Source organism: Alexandromys fortis, unplaced genomic scaffold (genome assembly GCF_014885135.2).
Source record: "Alexandromys fortis isolate MF-2015 unplaced genomic scaffold, M_Fortis_MF-2015_v1.1 scaffold_136, whole genome shotgun sequence".
Lineage (NCBI taxonomy): Eukaryota > Metazoa > Chordata > Mammalia > Rodentia > Cricetidae > Alexandromys > Alexandromys fortis.
The window spans coordinates 4,252,497-4,273,070 of record NW_026068024.1 but is presented as its reverse complement, the minus strand read 5'-3'; positions in this window follow the sequence as shown (position 1 = coordinate 4,273,070).

Below are 20,574 nucleotides of genomic sequence, written 5' to 3'. Positions count from 1 at the left end.
GTTTCAAATAATAATGCTCTCAATAAACATGCATTTAAAAAACCCTTTCTCTATTCAAGGTTATAACAAGAATAGGAGGATTTTTAATATTTTAAAGAATAAAACTTCTAAATGTAATAGCAGAATTTTTTTCCATTAGTTACGAAAAGATTGTGCACAGTTATAGCTTTTACAGATGCTTTTGTAGATCTAAACTAGCATGCTGAAACTACTGAATGCCACTATTCATACATACTACAGCATACAGACTCAATTAGAAATTAGACAATTTAGGTTGGTATACCTGAAATCGAAGCTGATGGTAAAACAAATTCTAAGTTTTCTGTAAATCTTAACATCCTGATTTTTTTTTTATTTTTGAGACAGGGTTTGTCTGTAGCTTTGGAACCTGTCCTGGAACTAGCTCTTGTATACCAGGCTGGCCTTTACCTCACAAAGATCCTCTTGCCTCTGCATCCCATGTGCTGAGATTAAGGGTGTGTGTCTCCACTGCCCGGCCAATATCCTGCATTCTTAAGGACAGATGTAGGACCAGGGGACAGAAAGAACATAGCTTACACTATTATGGGGAAATGTTATAAAACATGTTCTGCCTAGAGCAAGCTTGCTAAAACTAGAGAAGCTTGGATATGTGATTTTAGTAGTGAAGAAGCTAGTATCCCAGTGACAAAAATTCATTGATAGAATGCTATGGATTCAAAGAAATACTTCTATGTTTCCCAATATTCCTCTCCTGATAGAAATTATCTAAAATAATTTTATGTCTCTATATGTATCTCTGTCTCTCCTCTCTCTCTTTTACACACACAACACAAACCTGTAATATTTTCTAATTTAGTATCTCATTCTTCTATTATGATGTGTACTTTCCCATAAATTAATGCAACAACTTTAAGTTCCTATTTATTTAATAAAGCATTAGTTTGGATCTGTCAGCAGAATAAGTAAGAAAGGGATCGTCAACTTGAAAGGCTTCCTAAAGTTCTGAGCAATGGTAACAATCATATCTATGGTTAAAAGTTTGGAACAGTCTTTTACAGTTTGCATGGCTTTATCTTTTTCCTTCTCTTTACAACATTTCCAAAAGGAGACAAAGTCTGTCTTTGCTTTTTAAATTTCCTTATACTATCTGTTTATTTAAAAACTAGTTTATAATACAGTTTGTATAATTTTTATGTGCATCCAAGGGAGCAATCAATACAACTTCCTTTAAAATTGAAAGAGTGGTGTTCAGCAACTCCTATAGGTCTATGCCTCACTATTTTATCTCCAAATTCGAGAAGCAATATCTTGTAGCTAAACAGGATGTGAAGAATAATAAATAACTTGCTGGATGAAGAAAGGTGTCATTCAGGAGGCTAAGTCTTTTTCTTGGAGCTCTGAGGAGGAACAGCCATAACAAAAATTTCTCCCACTTCTTTTAGATGCACATAGCTGATCTGCACTCAGAAATCATTGGTGCAATGAGATCACTTGTGGAGAAGTCTCCTTCTTCCTAACACCAGCAGATACTGTATAACAGGCCCTCTTATTGAAATCTTTTCTTCAATTAAAATGCTACATTCACTACTCCCCCACAGGATTATGGAAGACACTGGAACTAACATAATCCCTGATCTTCGGCGGAGACTGTTGTCTGACATCAGTTCAAAAGAAACAAGTGTTTGGTGCAAATCTTCTCTTAGGTAAAGCATGTGTTGATTCAGCATCATTCGGGCCATATCTATGCACAGTTGTAGACATATAAATAGGCATATATATATATATATATATATATATACACATACATACATACATTTACTTGTAGCTCACATAATTGCTCTCTTATTTATCATCTTTTGGACATCACTATGTATCAGTTCACCACTCACCATTTTATGACACATGCAATGCTTCATACCTCAGTGCTGTCTTTCTTCAACAAATTTATGATGAACATTTGAAAACTACTGACATTTTGAATGTTAATGGCATTATAATAATAAAACCATTTTTCATACCACATGTAGTGATAAACTTTGAGTACAAATAAATCTTACATTTAAATAAAAAGATGACATTAAGCAAGTTTTAGAATACGTAATGATCTTTAACTTCTTTTGGAACAAAGGCTTTTGGTTCATACCATACATAACTTATGGGTCAACTAGGTCTTAGATAAGTTTAATTATAGAAGGATCATCACAGAATTAGATGTTAGGTGCCTTTTCCAACATTTTCATACACTTCATTTAATTTGAGGAATCTTCTTGAAGTCAGTTTATGCAGAGTTGATTGTCATCAACTGTGTCATCAAAAAAATATGTAGGCTGTCTTGTGTTATAGTTGTTACTTCTTTATGTAACAGAGTAGATAAATCAGTATTTGTGTCAGGGACCAAGGTGTCTATGTCCCTTCCATTCCCCCTAAACTCATGGTAGAGTTTAGTTGCCAAGACTATGTGATAACAGTATTGAAAGAAGGCAGATGATTAATACAATGTAAATGCTAAGTGTCAGATTAGTTGAAGTCATTAGGTTGACTTCACATGATAGAATTCTGGGAGCTTTGTATGAAGTGGAAAAGATATAAACACTCTCTGTCTCATGACTTGTCTTGATATATTAGAATTCTGGCAACAAAAAAAAAACAATTACCTAATATGAGCAAAGGGGTCAAGTCCATGAAGAGGAAACTCACAGAAACAGTTGACATGAGATAGTAGAGCGCACTGATTTCAGACTGAGAGCTAGGGAACCTGCGTAGGATCAACTAGGCCTTCTGAATGTGGCTGACAGTCTGTGGCTTGGGAAGTTTGTGGGGCCACTGGAAGTGAAACAGTATTTATCCCTAGCGCATGAATTTGCTCCTTGGAGCCTATTTGCTATGGAGGAATACCTTGCTCAGCCTAGATATAGGGAGAAAGGCCTTGGTCCTGCCTCAAGTGATGTGACATACTTTGTTGACTCCCCATGGGAGGCCTCACTTCCTCTGAGGAAAGTATAGGAAGTGGGGTGGAGGGATGGAGGTGGGGGATTGGGACGAGGGAAGGGAGAGGTAACTGGGATTGGTATATAAAATAAAAAGATTGTTTTAAAAAATAAAATAAAACGTATCAAAAGAGAAAGAAAGAAAGAAAGAAAGAAAGAAAGAAAGAAAGAAAGAAAGAAAGGAAAGAAAGAAAGAAAGAAAGAAAGAAAGAAAGAAAGAAAGAAAGAAAGAAAGAAAGAAAGAGAAAGGAAAGGAAAGGAAAGGAAAGGAAAGGAAAGGAAAGGAAAGGAAAGGAAAGGAAAGGAAAGGAAAGGAAAGGAAAGGAAAGGAAAAAAAAAGCTAGGGAGCCTATAGACCCTTGCCTTTTTGAAACCATGAGGCAAAATAAATCTTTCTTTATAAAGTAGCCTGGTTTGGGCACTTTATAAGAGTGAAGAAGAACAGACTTATAAAGTACTTCTTAACTTCTCAGTTCTAAAGGTATATGCTGGCACACAGAAATCAGTGTTTTAGCCAAGCCTTAGAACTTTGACAGTGATGGGTTTAAGAACAACATTATATCACATCTATTAGGTTTTGAGTTCTCTGAAAGCTCTAGATTTGGTTTCCTATGTGTGTATCGTAGCTGTCTCTCCAACCCTAGCTCAACAATACAGTAGCTAAATAAAGAAGTATATATTGATGAATAATGTGGTGGCTAAGTTACTGCTTCAGCATGCCTGGTACAAGGTGTGTCTGCACATGGCACATAATTTTATACAGATATCTGTATTTTAATAAATAAAGTATGCCTTAAGAACAGAGAATAAAAGATTCCCACTGGTCAGCCTTACAGACAAGGCAGTGGTGACACCACTTTTAATCCCAGTAGTGACACCAGTTTCCCATAGAAATCTGGTGACAGTGGTGTGTGCCTTTAATTCCAGACCTAGAGAGGAATATAAGATGGGGGACTCTCAGACACAGTCTCATTCTGAGATTCTTGGAGGCGGGATCTCCATTTCAGACTGAGGTAAGAGCCAGTGAAAATCTGTTTTGCTTTTCTGACCTTCAGGTTGAACCCTAATATCTGTCTCTGGGTTTTTAATAATCGTGTTCCATAACTATTGTGAGTGTTTCTTTCAAGCTATTTCTAGATAAAATAACATTAAAATGAGTAAAGAACATTGTCCTTGTTATTATGGGTGACCTTTATCACTCATTTGAAGACCTGGATAGGATAAAGAAAAAGTTTAACTAAGAGGAAATTTATTTTGCTCCAGTGAAAGATCTTCTGCTTTCAGTCTTAAATGTATTCTGAATGACACTGTCAACTTACTACAACTTAGAATTTTCAAACAAGTAGAAATAATAATAAAAAAATCTGAAAAAAATATTTTTGAGGTTCAAAAGTCAAGAAAGACAAACAAACAAAAAGAGATCATGTTCCTTGAGTGGGCTTCCAAGCGGGTTCATTGATAGTTGGTTTTTAAGGAGAAATTGTGTTCCATCATGCGGAGTGCTCGCCTCTCTGTTGCCATTTCAGGAAGCTATGCATCAGGATGCATTCAAGGGCAAAGTACAGATGTCAACACTAGCAAGACTTGAGTATGAGAACTGACATGTCACTCATGCTAATACATGCAGAGACTGGGGAATATTTTGTAATCTTTCTATACTTTTCATTCTTTACAGTAGAAGCAAATATGCATTTTCACTATATTGCTTGGAGATTAACTTGAAAATGATATAGTCTTTTCGAATGTCTGCAACCTGACTGATTTAGATGGGGAAGAAAGTACTATCCCATCAGCATCGCCATGCTTTGCAGTAGAAGCAGGGTGTTAACTTCAGGAGTCACATGTCCACTCATTCATGTGGATTGTTTTCAGGTTAAATTGAGAAACTTATTTCTGAAAATTCCTGTCATAGTACCTGGCAAGAGAATGCATGAAAATGCATGGAGGAGGTAGTTGAGATTGTTATTATTTCATTTAAGTGAATATTTTAACTTCTTCTGAAATGAGAAATACACAGTCAAGTTGATTTACATTTTATGACATAAATTTGTTAACTTACCAACTTTTTGTTTTCCCAATTTTAGCATTTTCTGTCTTATTTTTTCATAAATTGACCATCTTCCAGCTTGTAGTAACTAGGATTAAAAACACTTTTATGTATTAGTCAGAATGCAAAGTATATTTTCATCATTAGTCCTTTAAGGAAATTTTAAATTTGAGATGTTTGTTTTAAAATTTTAGTTAAAGAACCTGTTATTTGCATTATAAATATATTAACATATTATACAATTTCAACTATGTCTAAATGATTCAAATGGTATAGTAAAATATTAATAATAAAAATCTTTACTTGAAACAGTGGTACATGTATTTGTAGCCAGACATCTGTGTCTTAAAATGGACCCTGATATAGTTCAGATCTTGATGGTTCCCTAAAGGCTTAATTTGTGGAAAACATGGTTTCCAAAAGGCATTGAAGTTGGGAGGTGGGCCCAGGTGGAAGGAAATGTATGACTCGAGGCATCTCTATAAGGGGACACTAAAACCCTGGTCCCTTCTGCCTCTCAGGTGAGCTTTTTGCATGACTTCAGATTCTCTGTCACGTGCTGCCTCCTCACAAGCCCCGAAACAACAGGTACAATGTAGTATGGAATTAAAGTTCCAAACCTGTTAGCAAAATATGCTTATATTAGTCGTACTGTGATTGTTTCAGGTATTTGTCAGAACAGCAGAAAGCTTACTAACATGTGCACTGTTGCGCTTAAACATATGGAGGGAAAAGCCTGATGTCATCTGCTCACTGGGTATTCCCTCTGTGCTCTAAGGGTTTCTCAACCAAAATGATCCTAGATAATTTCCTGGAACATAAACTACTCTGAAGGTTTATTAGTGGACAATATTTAAATGTCTATATTTAAAGTATTTGCTGTATAGAAATTCTTATTTCTAAATATCTTATTAGGATAATTTTAATATCTATACCCTCTAACTTGTCTGTGATTATAATAAAGCCATATCCAAACGTGCTCAAGAATGTTTTAATTTGTCATAACATGCATTTCTAAATCCCTCATAAAGAATCAAAAACAAAATGATTTATACATCCAAAAAATTTATTGCTTTAATATTTTCCAATGGCTCCCTAAATTATTAGCTTTGAAAAGAGGCTAGTAAAGCATTTAAATTTTTTAGTTAATAAGATTTTCCTCCAAAGATTGTAATTCAGTCATTAATACCTGAGAAAAGCCTAAAAGAACAAACTATTCAGATATATATTAGCACCAGATATACAGAAAGGGAAATCACAGTAGCATGTTTTAAATGGTTGTATTGAATTACTCTGCAAGGTGTTTCCTTCCCTCTTTGTATTTCATTGATTTGTATGCATGACATAATAACATCACTGGAGACTAAACAAATCACGTTGAACTTAATATATCTTTATTTCACAAAGGTCACTGAATTGTCATTGTAGAATAAAGTGTTCTGGAAGCATGACCTGGGGACTGCCTTTCTCCTCTCTTTGTGAGGAGATGGACACTTTGGTTCATATTGTAAAAGGGCAAATTTGCATACACCTAACATTTTGATTTTCAGTGAAGATATTAAGACAGCCCCTCCCCTCCAAAGAAAGACTGGTCAATTTTCCTTTCCAAATTCTCTAGCTTAATAAAAGCAAAAATTGTCTCTAGTTTAAATTACCAAAAGGATGTTTAACACAGAATGTATTCTGAACACATTTTCAGGTTTGCTGGCAACTTTGTTCCCTTACCCAAAGCCTGAATACTAATAGTGTGAGAACTCTGATATTATTCAGGTTGCATGAGGACTGCGCTCTTTCTAAAACACCACCTTGTGAACATATTAATAAAACATATTAATTAAATGAAAGAGGAAATTATTAAAACAATGGCACTATCTCTTCCATTAAATGGGCCTAATTTTATGAATCAATTATTTATATTGCCATATGCAATAGCATAATACATATTTAGATAAAACAAATTTATAGAAATGAGGAATTTCATTTGTTAATGTCTACATAAACATCCATAAACAATGTGATAAACTTCTAAAATTCTCCCCTTAAAAATATTCACTTGGATAATTATTATTTCCAGAAAAAGAAAATCTGTATGTGAGATTGTGTTGCAGGATATTTTATCACACTGTGTAAAGCTGTATCTGTCCTTCCATACCTGCCTAAGGCACCTACTGATTGCTTTAATAAAGAGCTGAATGACCAATAGCTGGGCTGGAGAAGATAGATACTTTCAGGGAGAGAGAAGAACTTGGAGAAAGAATCCGAGAGGTGGTGATTTGCCAGCACAGGAAGTCATACTTATAGTACTGAAGAGTGGTAATGAGTCACATGGCAGAACATAGGTTAATCTAAAAGGGTTGATTTAAGTCTTACAGGATATTTCGAAACAAGCCTAAGCTGAGGCCAAGCTTTAATACTCATTAAGAAGTCTCCGTGTAATTATTTGGGAGCTGACAGTCACAGGAAAGTTTGACTACAATTGTGTAAGTGTGTGTGTGTGTGTGTGTGTAACTCTGTACCTATGCAGGTAAAGATAAAAAAAGGACTTTTGGAGTCTTCTAATTTTCTTTCCCAATCTTTTGAGTTTCCCACCAATGATGATGCCTTGTTTAGATATGCTTGCTGGCCACCAAACTCCTGGGATCCCCATATACTGAAGTGGTCCAATACTGGATTTACAGGCATGTGTGTTATGACCAACATTTACATGGGTCTTGGGGATTCAAACTGGAGTCGTCTTTCTCATACACAGGATTGATACATTATGATAAATATTTTTGAAATAGGTTACCTTTAATGAGAAGGCACATTATATTAATGACAGGAAACAGAAGACAGGAAAAATTGTGTTCAGTGTTTGTGTACCAAAACTTTTATTAGACTGCAACTGTTAAAAAGTCAATTCCTAGCCTTATTTGTTTTTATAGTCTCCATTTTTTTCAGCATATTGTGAGACATCCATTTTAGTATAAGATTGAGGATGAAATTCACATCGAAGTAAAAAATGTTAACCAGAATTGATATTCTTTCAGAGAAAGACTGCACGAGGGAATCTTAGAAATGGCAATACAAAAATATAGCCAGAATAAGTCCATCAACAACAGAATTGCTTGTAATTACATCTGTTTTTCTAGAAGCACACCTTAACACCAATCATCAAACCACAAATACTCCTCCTCCATTTCGGGAAAAACCAAATTCAATGAGAAAATAGTTAGATTTCTTGCTTTTCTCAGAGTCATATCACAATTGTTAAAATGTATATGATCTATTTAGAAATGCTCAAAATACAACTTCAAAAATAATCTAATCACCAATAGGTAAAAGCACTGATGAGTCTGGATACCAGGAATACAACATTTTTTTTCAGCATATCACAAAGAAACATTGCTTGTGTAGCAGAAAGAGCATATACTCTGGAATCCAGTGATGAGGTTTTAACCAAATTTGGAATTGAACTTTATCCTTAGAAGCATCAATGACTATTCAATGACATCCAGGCCATTGATTAGGAAAGACAGAATGGTTATTATTAAGCAATAAACTTAGATTCAGAAAACATCCTCCTCTACTCCACCTATTATCTGGACATTCTTTTAAGGAAAAGTGGAAGTACATCCTACTTTTCATACAATTTTGACTAGTTAAAAACTGCATTCTAAACAATCAAACACAAACAAAAAAAAATGACCCTGCATTCTAAGGTGAATCTTTCTTTATTTCTGATCAGCAACAGAGTAAAGATTAAGCATGTATGGTTTCCACTTCTGAGTTCTTAGTAAAGCTTTGACATTCCAAATGTGTCATGTTCTCCATTTCTGAGCAGTTCTAGCTATTTTCTAGTTTCTTGAAAGTCTATAAGTGAAAATAGTAGAGACAGGTTAACAGGTCCTATTTTGTTTTGGTTTTAGTTTTTTGTTTGTTTGTTTTATAGACAGGGTTTCTCTGTGTAATAACCCTGGAGGTCCTGGAACTCATTTTGTAGACCAATCTTGCCTCAGACTCATAGAGATCTGTTTGGCTTTGCCTCCTGAGTATTGGGATTAAACACATATACCCCCATAGTTTTGCTAAAAGGTTGTATCTGGGAAATTTGCATGATGTGTGATGTCCTTTTTTATATGAGGTAATGCCATGGAATTTGGTAATACATAGACTAATAGAAATGGGTTAATATAAGATATAAGAGATAGCTAGAAATATGCCTGAGCCATCAACCAAGATTATTTCAATTAATATACTTTCTGTGTAATTATTTGGATCTCAGTAGCCTGGAAATAAAAGTGCAGTCTCTGCCTACAAATGGTTCCCAAATGTTTTGTAAGACTTCTACATAAAGCCTGTGAAGGCTTAAAACAAAGAAAGGAAGAAAGAAAGAAAGAAAGAAAGAAAGAAAGAAAGAAAGAAAGAAAGAAAGAAAGAAAGAGGATTACAGACAGAAAGAACAGAACCAAGCATGTCTTCTTGGTATCAGCATTGTCTCGGGTAAACTGTGTTTGAGAGACAAGAAGAGTTGCAACTCCTTTAAAAGTAGATTCCTGACTCATTGTTGGTGATAAAAACCTTGCAGCACTTTTAAGAGGCCCTGCCACAAAATACTGAAATGATGTTTGTAAGCAGCTGGCAGCAGGCTTCTTGGTGCTACTATGGACCCTGAAACTCCACAGAGCTGTGACAATAAGCATGACCCCCACCAGTACCTCTGCCATGAAGCTAGACTCTCAGAAAGCTAAGGAATGGGGTTGAGCCAACTGCTAAATCCCAGCTTTTTTCCTAGCCATGCCATTTAGCAGATTACGGACTCATGTGGTTAGAAAACGTTATCTGTATAGAGTAAAGACAGATTCAAACAAAAAATAAAACCCACTAAATGGTTTACAATATGTCTAAAAATATACATAGACTTAGGAGAAAAAAGGAAAATAATAGATTAAGTTCTTTAAATGGTAATACAGTAGTCAGACGTGGTATCACACCTTTAATCCCAGCATGTGGGAGGCAGAGGTATTTGGATCTCTGTGAGCTCAAGGTCAGCCTGGTCTAAGGAGTGAAATCAAGGACAGCCAAAGATAGGAAGAGAAACCCTGTCTCAAATAATGTTACAAAAATAAAAATAACATAAATAGATTTATAAAAAGCCACATAAAGATGGAAAATACACAGAGTCTGGATTATGTATATTATTTCATTTTTTTTAAAAAAAATTTGACTCTGAATGAGATAACTGCAGAGAGTTATTTCATTGGGCAGGATGCTAAGCTAAACCAACATATATATTTTAGAGGTATGTTGACTTCAAAGTTTTTGTCTAAGGATATGATACTTTGGAAAAGATATTCTATGTTTGCTTCCACAGAGTATATAAAACTGTGTATTCCTTACTAGGAGCTATGGTTTGATCAAAGAAGACCTCCTTAAATGATGGTCCATATGGTCCAACATCCACAACAACTTTAGGATTGTTGGCTGACATGGACCAAACATATGGGACACCCCATGAAAGACATGATTAACAACACCCCCAAAATACTCACCCATTTCTAAATATTGTTATAAATATGATAAAGAAATGAATACTACATCGGTATGAACTGATGGTTTATTGATACAAATTTAAGGTTAATTTTGTTATATGTATATTTTTACTCTTGTTTAAAGTATTATGTTTATACAGCTCATTTAAAAATATAATATATAATTAAAACTATAGGTTAATAGATAGTCATCTATAATAGTCAAGCTTATAGTTTTGTTAGTTAGGTTTTCTAGTTAATTTTGTTATATGTATATTTTTACTCTTGTTTAAAGTATTATGTTTATACAGCTCATTCAAAATTATAATATATAATTAAAATTATAGGTTAATAGATAATCATCTATAATAGTCAAGCTTATAGTTTTGTTAGTTAGGTTTTCTAGATGTACAGAGATATATTTTGGATGGATAGGTATTCTTCAAACCTTTCAAAGACCTTCAGAATATGGCATTCAAAATGTTAAGAACATTGATTTTTTTCAACAGTGAGACATATCTGCTCATGCACAGACATGGTGCTGTGGTTTATGAGCATTGAACAAATTTGTCATGAAACTTGCCTTCAGTGTGACAGGGCTAGAAGTTTAGAAAAGAAACTGCCCTTGCCTGGAATGCTTGGTGGTATGCTGCATGAAGTGGACATGCAGGACACACAAAAAAGTGACTGCTTAACTTTCCAAAAGATGGGATTGTCTTTCAGCATCCCTGCTTCACAGAAGAAACTGTCAAACATTCTGTAGAAAACACTGACAAACTTTTTCAGTTCAAGGCAGACCAGATCTTCAAATGTCCTGCTTCACTTAAAATTCTGCTGGATATTATGGCCCTATAGTTTGAATATGGATGCCTCAACATTACAAAAGACTATTAGGTATCTGTCCAGGCAGTGAGATGTCTCTGTCATTTCTAGAACTTTGGAAGTGCCTTACAATGCACTTCCTGTTTACTTAGGTAACATTATAACCTTCTGGGGTCTTTGATGGAGTTGAAGAATAGATAGTTATAACTATAGTTTTCCTTAGTTATGATAAAAGATGAATTAGTTGTAAAACTTTAGACTCACAAGATATGACAGATGATATTGTCCTTAATTTGTCAAATGTAAATGAACTAAATATTCTAACTATAATTCTTGCTTGATAGCTGATTTGTATTTTGCTATGTAATTTGCTATGTTAAAATTATAATCTTCCTTTTTAATTAGACAGAAAAGGGGAGATGTTGTGGGAATATTCTTCTGCATATGTCTTATTTATTAGTTGATGAATAAAGCTGTTTTGGTTAATGACTTAGCAGAGTAAGCCAGGCCAGAAATATGAACAAAGGTATATAGAGAGTAGACAGAGTCAAGCAGATGCCTACCAGCCACTGATGAAGCAAGAGATGTAGAAAATGAGGTAATGCCAAAGGTACATGGCAATACATAACCTAATTGAAATTGGCTAATTTAAGATGTAAGAGCTAACTAGAAATATGTGTGAGCCCTCAAATAAACAGTGTTGTAATTAATATAGTTTCTGTGTGATTATTTTGGTCTGGGCAGATGGGAAACTAAAGTTTAGTCTCTATCTGCATTTGCACTCTTGACCATATTCAAATCAGAGAAAATATATACAGAAGATCTGTTTTCACACGCTTCCCACTATGTTTATACAAGTAAACACTGGATTATAAATTTGCCAAATGTCTGCATCAAGAACAAAGAACTGATAGCAGAGAAGCCAAGAGTAAGGGGGCTATGTGTGCTGGTATCTTTAAAATGAGGGTCCAGAGAGAAAGTACTGAAACAGCTCTCAAAATGAAAGTGTTTCTTCTGTTAAAACAAAAGAAAATGTAATTGGTACTGCTTTTTTTAATATATTTCCATCCTGGTTACTTTATTCCTTCTTAAATTTCAAAACGTTCCCCCAATAAACACACATAGAGGATTGATGATGCAATAATGCCTCAGTTGGCTTGCATCTGGTTTCCTCATGAGGCCTTTCTTTCTAGCATGTAGATTCAATAAGATCTACTTCAACTTAAAGAAATGTAACATATTAACATGACAAGACAAGCAGAATAAAATGTAACAGTATTTTATTTGAAATATAACTCAGTGTACATGTAAATATTTTGAAGATTGAACCTGCATTCAGCATTATCATGCTATATACAGATCAGTTTTATTGAAATTTTCTGTTTACAGGAACACTGTGTCTGCCATTAAGAAATTGGAATGATAACTGCATATCCTAGGAGAGCTTGAAAAAGGAGAAATGGAATCCTCCACACAATCTTCTGGGAGTCTAAGATCCCTTGCTACAAGCACACATTAGAATATGTGCTTCTTAGAACCCTTTAGGGATGAAATTAATAATTGTTACTGAGGACCTTACGTGCTCATAATAATGATGAGTAAACACACAGACTCACATGTAACCTACTGGAGAAATTGATATTTGCTTTTATCATTAGTTGCATTCCCTGGTTTGCTGTTTACCTTCACTGTGACACAGTCACAGGTTAGAGAAGGCATTCAAAGCTTTTTGATTGAATGGAGAGTTGCTTATTTATGTCAATCCAGAATGATTAGTTTTTATTAGTACCAAGAAGTCATTAGATTTATAAGGAGTTCAATTTCCAAGATGTAAGTAAATTTCTGTTGATTGATTCTTGGGAAGAAGCAGATGAATCAGTATTTTAATTACATTCAGCACTTTCCTAAAATAGAGGGTGAATTTTAGCATGGATTTATTATGACTTTCACATTTATTTAACCAAACTGAATCACTGGGGAACATGACAGTGCATGTTCTCTCCTCCTCTCTTCTAAAATCCTCCACCTAGCCTTCAGTCTTAATTAAGTTTGTATTTATGAAATCCTCCTGTCTGCTGAGAAACTCAAGAAATACATAACCAATACAAAATCTCTAAATGTCAGCCTTCAGGGAACTGAAATTTCTTCATAAGATCCAGGCTTTCTGCCCACATTTTCCAGCCCACACTGATCTATCAAAGGATACCAGTGAAACTGATGATCTTATGCAACACATTCTAAAATAAACACTAGGTTCCTTTTCTATTTCTTGATTTCTCATCTAGAGAAATACCAAACTGCTGATTTCCAATCATGTAACAGGAAATTTGTTTTCATCATTCTATATGCAGGTGTACTGAAAAGGATTTTTTTAGAGTATGTCTCACTTTTCATTCCATGGGGACACATGCCCAAGAGGTACGTGAAAGACTTGTGATAGACCACATCATACCGCATCATTTGTGAAGCTTACCCTTTGATGTATCCATTTTGATGTCATCCTACAATACCCAATCCCCTAATCTGTCCACTTTTGTTTACCAATTACTCATCAACATTCATGAATAATGTCAGGTAAGTGAAGTAATGGTTCTCACTTTATGGCTGTTGTGGTTGTTACACAATGCAGCAGACACTAGACAGACAAGGTCAATAGCCATTTGCTATCCATGCACACATGATGGAAGACAAGGACACTATAACTAGTCAGGATCATACCAGAGCCACACTTGAGAAGCATGAGTAATCAGACTCCATGAAAGGAAAGCTCTGTTGAATTCAAAATTCATCACATCTTATATCATAGTCATGTTTTCTATAACCTAACTGCAATTTAATAGGATTTAACATATTGAAAGCACCCTTAATTCTGTTTGAATGTTTGAGGTAATGTAGGAAATCAACACTTTTTCTCTTTTTTGTGTCTCAATATGTTGGTTCTGCAATAAGAATTTCTGCTCAAATACAACTGAAATAGATTTATTCATTTGTGTTATATAATGCCTTTCCTTCAGTGTATGATTTTAGTATGAATAAGACTAGTAACTAGGGACAGTCTCTGGGATGGAGAGTAGAGAATTCTTTTTCCACATTCATATATTTTGATCCTATGAAAATTAAACAATAATTTAACTATACTTATGGCAAACTATGAAGTAAGTTACGTTTATGTTGATTTGTATTTTTCCTAGCAAAAGATTTCTCAAATGATTTAGCTCTTCAAAGCTAAGTTGCGGGGTTTTTTTGTTTTGTTTTTTTGTTTTGTTTTTGGTTTTTGGTTTGTTTTGTTTTTTTTGTGTATCTTAGTTTGCAAGAGCTATGGATATGTGTGTGTGTGCGTATGTATATGCATATATTTATATTTATGCATGCACGCACACATATATCATCCTATGTATGTATAAAGGTAGAACATATATTATAAAACCAAAAAACAGTATATGTTTCTTTACGAGAAGATTCAAAATTTTTTTTTCAGCTTTTATTCAAGCCATAGAATATAGGAATAATTTTCTGCAATTAAAAACCTCAGTCACTCTTTATTCAACATCTAGTTTGCATCAATCATGATGCTAAGTGTCTATAAGAAACACTTGCCATCATTATTCAACCCATAACACATACATAGCAACTGCAGTTGTTCATTGGTCGCTTTATTTACTTTATAGGTGGGAGGCAAGAGGGGCATGTGGTAAATGTTTCCATACAGCCACAATTCATATAGAACATGGTTTATATTTCAACCTGTGTTAATAGAAACAATTTAATTCATAGATATCAAAGAATCTCCAACTAAAAAAAATCAGTTTTAAATAAAAATATGCTTATTCATCATTTATCTTAAAAGTCTAGTATGTAATCATTAACAAAGTTGGAGACTACTTACACAGTCCTTAGAGAGTCTGGTTTATCTCTTATTTTTATATTTTCTCTTGTTTCCCATTAATTTGCTTTCTTGCTGGGATATGTTCTTATGTTTAGGTGGCATTATGTTTAGAGATAGAGTAAAAAATGGCAAAGAGATTACGTGTGATATCCCCTATGGAAGGTCACTGGAGACTGCATAAGATATGCATGTTTGAACCCAATGACTATAAATGCCTAGAAGGCCACACTAGCTCCGTGAGCCATTTTCAAAAACAGCCTTGTAGCCTTGCACATCTTAAGAAACAGTTGTAAGAACAAGAAAAAGAGTCAGAGACCACATTTTCACACAATTAGGAGTTCCATAAAAACACAAAGCTAACAGCCACAACATACATGCTGATGAGGATGCCATGCTTGTCATTTCAGTCTCTGTGAGCCTATATTTGTTCTGAATATTTGATCCAGTAATCTATGTTCTCCTGCTGTCTTCTGTCCCCTCTGAATTCCATAATCTTTGCACCTCCTCTTCTGCAGAATTCCCCAAATCCGGCTCAGGTGCAAATCTTTTGCCTTGTCTTACTGTATTTTTTCTGTCATGTTTGTTGTTGTTTCTTGGAGACATAGTGTTTTCTGAGGAAAGACTGAGGGGACATAGATCTAAGGAAGAGTGGAAAGTTAGGAGGAAGGTAGGGAGGGGAAAGAGTGGTAGAGATGTATTGTATGTGAGAAGACTATATTTTCAATAGAAAAGAAAGAAAGAAATGTTAAAGCAAAAGAACAAAGGAGAAGAAGCCGTCTTTGTGGGAGTAGCACTCTCAGGATGCTCTTATCTAAGTACCAGAATCTTAAGTGGAATATGTTGTATCATTTCTATGATAACATTTCAAGTCATTTACTTGACCTTTGATTAAGACAGTAAAAAAAAATTGTTGCAGAAATGGCGTGATTACTCTCTAGAGGTGCTTAGTGTTTGCCAGATTAATGGCTGAATAAATTCATAAACTGAGAGCTGTGCATTTCTAATATTAAACATAGATGCAAATAACAAACAAAGAATGAACACAAGCAATTTGATATAAACTGCAAATTTTTTATGGCAAAAAAACAGGCAAAGTATGTGTTTATCCATTCATTTATTCAACAATTTTAAATACTTGTTATGCATCTGGCCCGCCTCCTCAGACTGGATGTCAAAAAAATCAATATGAATAGGTATAAAGGATAGAAAAAAATCACAGCATTTGTTTTTCTTGTAGCTTAGCAATAGAGACAGATAAATACAGACCAGAAATATTTCATGACATGTTAGACCATTATAAGTGTAATGCAGAGAAATAAAGTAGGAGGACTGAAATGATAACTAAGGGTTTATTTTTTTCTAGAGTTGTCAGCAGAAAATAGATCTATGAAGGTAAAGTCTCAACACACTCTGCCAACACCAAGAACTTGCTGTGAGTTCTGCAATTTGAGGATGTGACTGGACAGGAGAGATGAAGGGCAGACAGGGTAGCAAGGAAAGAAATAAGCCTTCTTGTGTAGGCAGACCTTGTATCATTTCACATTAAGTTTTGAACTCTGGGAGCAGGCGTAATGCTATTTTTTCCAAAGACTGTCCTAACCTTTCGACTGTCTTCTCATTTTCCAAGAAGTGGCACTGGAGTTACAGATATCCTGGAAGACATTACTTTCCTTGCTTTGCAAGACTTTTTTTTTTTTTCCAAGAGGACTGGACTTTCTTATAGACCAAACCAGAAAATGTAGAAAAATGGGAAAGGTTCAGCCAGTACCCATTGCTAGTAGTTTTACTTTGTGTTATCTTATGACCCAGCCACTCTTCCTGAGACTTCACTGTATGACCTGCAGGCTCAAGCTAAAAGTCTCCATTATGAACCTTACCCATTTTAGCAAAGCTTAAACCCACTTTGACCTCACTCACTTTAGCTATGCCTTGACTCTATGACCTTCCCACTCTAGCCAATCATCTACCCTTTGTAAACACTTTAAACAATTCTCTACTTTAAAGATTCTAGTAAATATTCTACTATGACCAAGCCACATTAGCTAAGCCTCCACTATGATCTGTCCAGTGATCAAACATTCATCCTCTATGATGCCGATCATTCTAGATAAGCCACTACTAAGAACCTTCCCCATACTAGTCAAGCCTTCTCTGGGTCATTCATTACTTATATTGGAAAGAATAATATCTACATTTTTAGCCTGCATGCCCTATGCTTTCTGTGACAATCTAAAGGAGACAATTCATAGGGCTTTTGTATTTTCAGGAGGGTTTAGTTCACTTTGTTAGAATGTACAATGTGAGTGTTGACAGAAAAGGGTTTCATTGCACTAACTGTGGTTTAAAATGTCAGTGGTCTTAAATTTGTTCATTGATTTTAAAACTCAAAAATATGTAGACTGTATATGTAGTTTCATTACAAATTAATTAGGGAACAGAACCACAGAAACCAAAGAAAAAACAATTGACAGGACTGTTTTTACCTAGTTTCCTATAAACACTAAACCTAGCTCCGATCCCAGGTTAATATAAGTAAAGACATTTCATAGATTATAGGTTTTGTTGTCTCTTCATTTCTCACTTTCATCTTCTATTCCTACTTCTGCATCTCAGACTGCTGTTGCCTCATAATTCCCATGTTTTCCTTAGGTATTCCCAAAGGCATAGGTATTTTTAAAATATCTGAACTTCTGAAGCTATGCCAAACAGTTCCTCTGCAGGACCCTTACAAGTTATCATTATGTCGTGCACAAAACACTTTTGACTACTTTTTTAGAAAATGATACATAGGATGAAAGAAAAAAAAAACAGTGGGGGTACAGGTTTTGTCTGTGCTTAATTGACAGAAATAGAGACTAAGATCAATTTATTTTGATCCCACAGTCAATAATTCTTAAATTAAAATTAACGGTGTATACTTTATTTTCATTAATGCCAAGATGTCCAGCTAGGTCATTTAAGCTCTTTTGATTTACTGTATGGCTTCAAGATGCCTAGAGTTGCACTGGGATTGGTTAAACACTTGAAAACGCGAGTCTTACTACTTCAGAGCATGCTGGCAATCAGGCAGGTATGCATTATTTGAATTCCAGGTACACCGACTACAGGATCTTTGTTTGAGTGACTGTGTAACATTCATCTTGTCTGGCCTTAATTTGCCATCATTTTGTCCTGTGCATCTAATCAGAGGTATTATGCAAAGTTTAGAATCATAACAATGAGAAAGCTATTGTCTAAAGAATGACCTGGCATAAATTCTATATGTTCATCTTGTAACAGACATGCTTAGTGAAGAGAAGGATTCATGTTTGAGGGTATGAAGTATTTTAAAGGTGTGACTTCCTTCTTGTTGTCATCCTTGAAAGTCAATAGTAATTTATTAACATAAATTAAATGTATAGATGTTGCATACCATAAGAAATTTTCTTTTTTTATTTATTTATTAAAGATTTCTGTCTCTTCCCCACCGCCGCCTCCCCTTTCCCTCCCCTCAATCAAGTCCCCCTCCCTCGTCAGCCCAAAGAGCATAAGAAATTTTCTAACCCACTTTATGGAAAAAATAGGATTCGAAGTTTGGAGGATAGGAGAGTTAATTGTGTTTTTTCAGTTATAATAGGAGGAGTTCAGTAAAAGGGAGAGATAGAAAAGTTAACTTTTTGAAAAGTAAAAGTAGAACAAAACAAGGCAGAGAATAATCTGCTCAAGAGAGGATGGAAGTGATATCTATGTAATGATTTGGATTTTGAATGTTACCCAAAGACTCTTATATTAAGACTTGGTAACCATATTGTATGATCAATTTTGGCATCTCGTGGATCCTTTCATGATACAGCCCACTGAAAAAAAGTTGTATCATTGAGGGTAAACATAATGAAAGGGATATTTTGGGAACCTAATTCCGTCCTCATGCCTCCTGATTCTCAGCTACAATGACGTGATTAAAGTTCCTCTTCCCTCTGCTCAAATCATGAAGCTCTGTTCCATCACAGAAATGGGGACAAGTGACCATGGACTAGCATCTCTGAATCTGAAAGCCCAAATGCATATGGTTCCCATGTGGGTTGCTATAAAAGTCTTTGACAAAAATCTAACACCCCTTCATGATAATGTCTCGGAGACATCAGGGATACAAGCAACATACCTAAACATAATAAAAGAAGATTATAATATATCCTGGAGGCTTCATCCAGCAACTGATAGAAACAGATGAAGACCCACACTCAAACATTGGGCAGAATTTGGGGAATCCTGAGGAAGAGAAAGGGGAATGATTGTAGTAGTATTAGAACTCAAGGCCACCACAAGAAAACTCACAGAATCAACTACCTGGGCTCATAGGGGATTCACAGAGACTGAACCAACAACCAGGGAGCCTGTATGGAATTAATATAAGCATTTGGCATATATGTTATAGTTGTATAGCGTGGTCATCTTGTGGGACTTTTAATGGTGGGAACAGGGACCACCTCTGACACTTTTACTGGCTTTTAGGGCACTACTCCCTATTCTGAGCTGTTTTGTACAGTCTTAATACATGTGGAGATTCTTAGTCTTACTGCATGTTGATATGGCAAGTTAATATGCTTTGTATTTATTGAAACTCATTGGAGAACTGAACTTTCCTAAATAGAAACGGATGAGAAGTGTATTGGAGAAGATGGGAACAGAGGGATGGGTTGGGGCAAGGAACAGGGAGGACAGGAGGGAGAGGAAAATATGGCAGGGATGTAAAATGAATAAATACATTTATTTCAAAATGAATGTCTATTATGAATAGAGAAGCAATGAATGTGATTGAGTGTCTCTGTTGTAGGATAAAGTTTCCTTTGGGTACATGCCCAAAAGTATTACAGCTGGATCTTGAGGTAAATAAGTTTTCAGAGAATCAAAGCATTGATTTTCAGAGTTTTTACACAAATCTTCAGTTCCACCAGAAATGTATCAGTGTTCTCCTTACTCCATGTTCCCATTAGCATGGGCTGTAATTTTTTTATTCATCATGGCCATTCTGACAGATGTAATATGAAATTTCAAAGCAGTTTTAATTTGCATTTCTCCAATGACTAACGATTTTGGATACTTTTAGGTGTTTGTTAGCCCTTCATCTTTCATCTTTTATGAATTCTATTTAGAATTGTTTCTCAATTTAAAAATTGAGTAATTTGTTTTCTTGATGTTCAGTCTTTTTTTATCATTAAAGATATTAGCTATTAGTTGGTAGGCCATCTAGCAAAATGTCCCAGGACTGAAAGAAGTGGACACAAGACAAATCTCTAATCCAGAAGCAGTCTTCACCTGAAAACCCTTCTCAAAAAAAAAAAAAAAAAAAAAAAAAATATC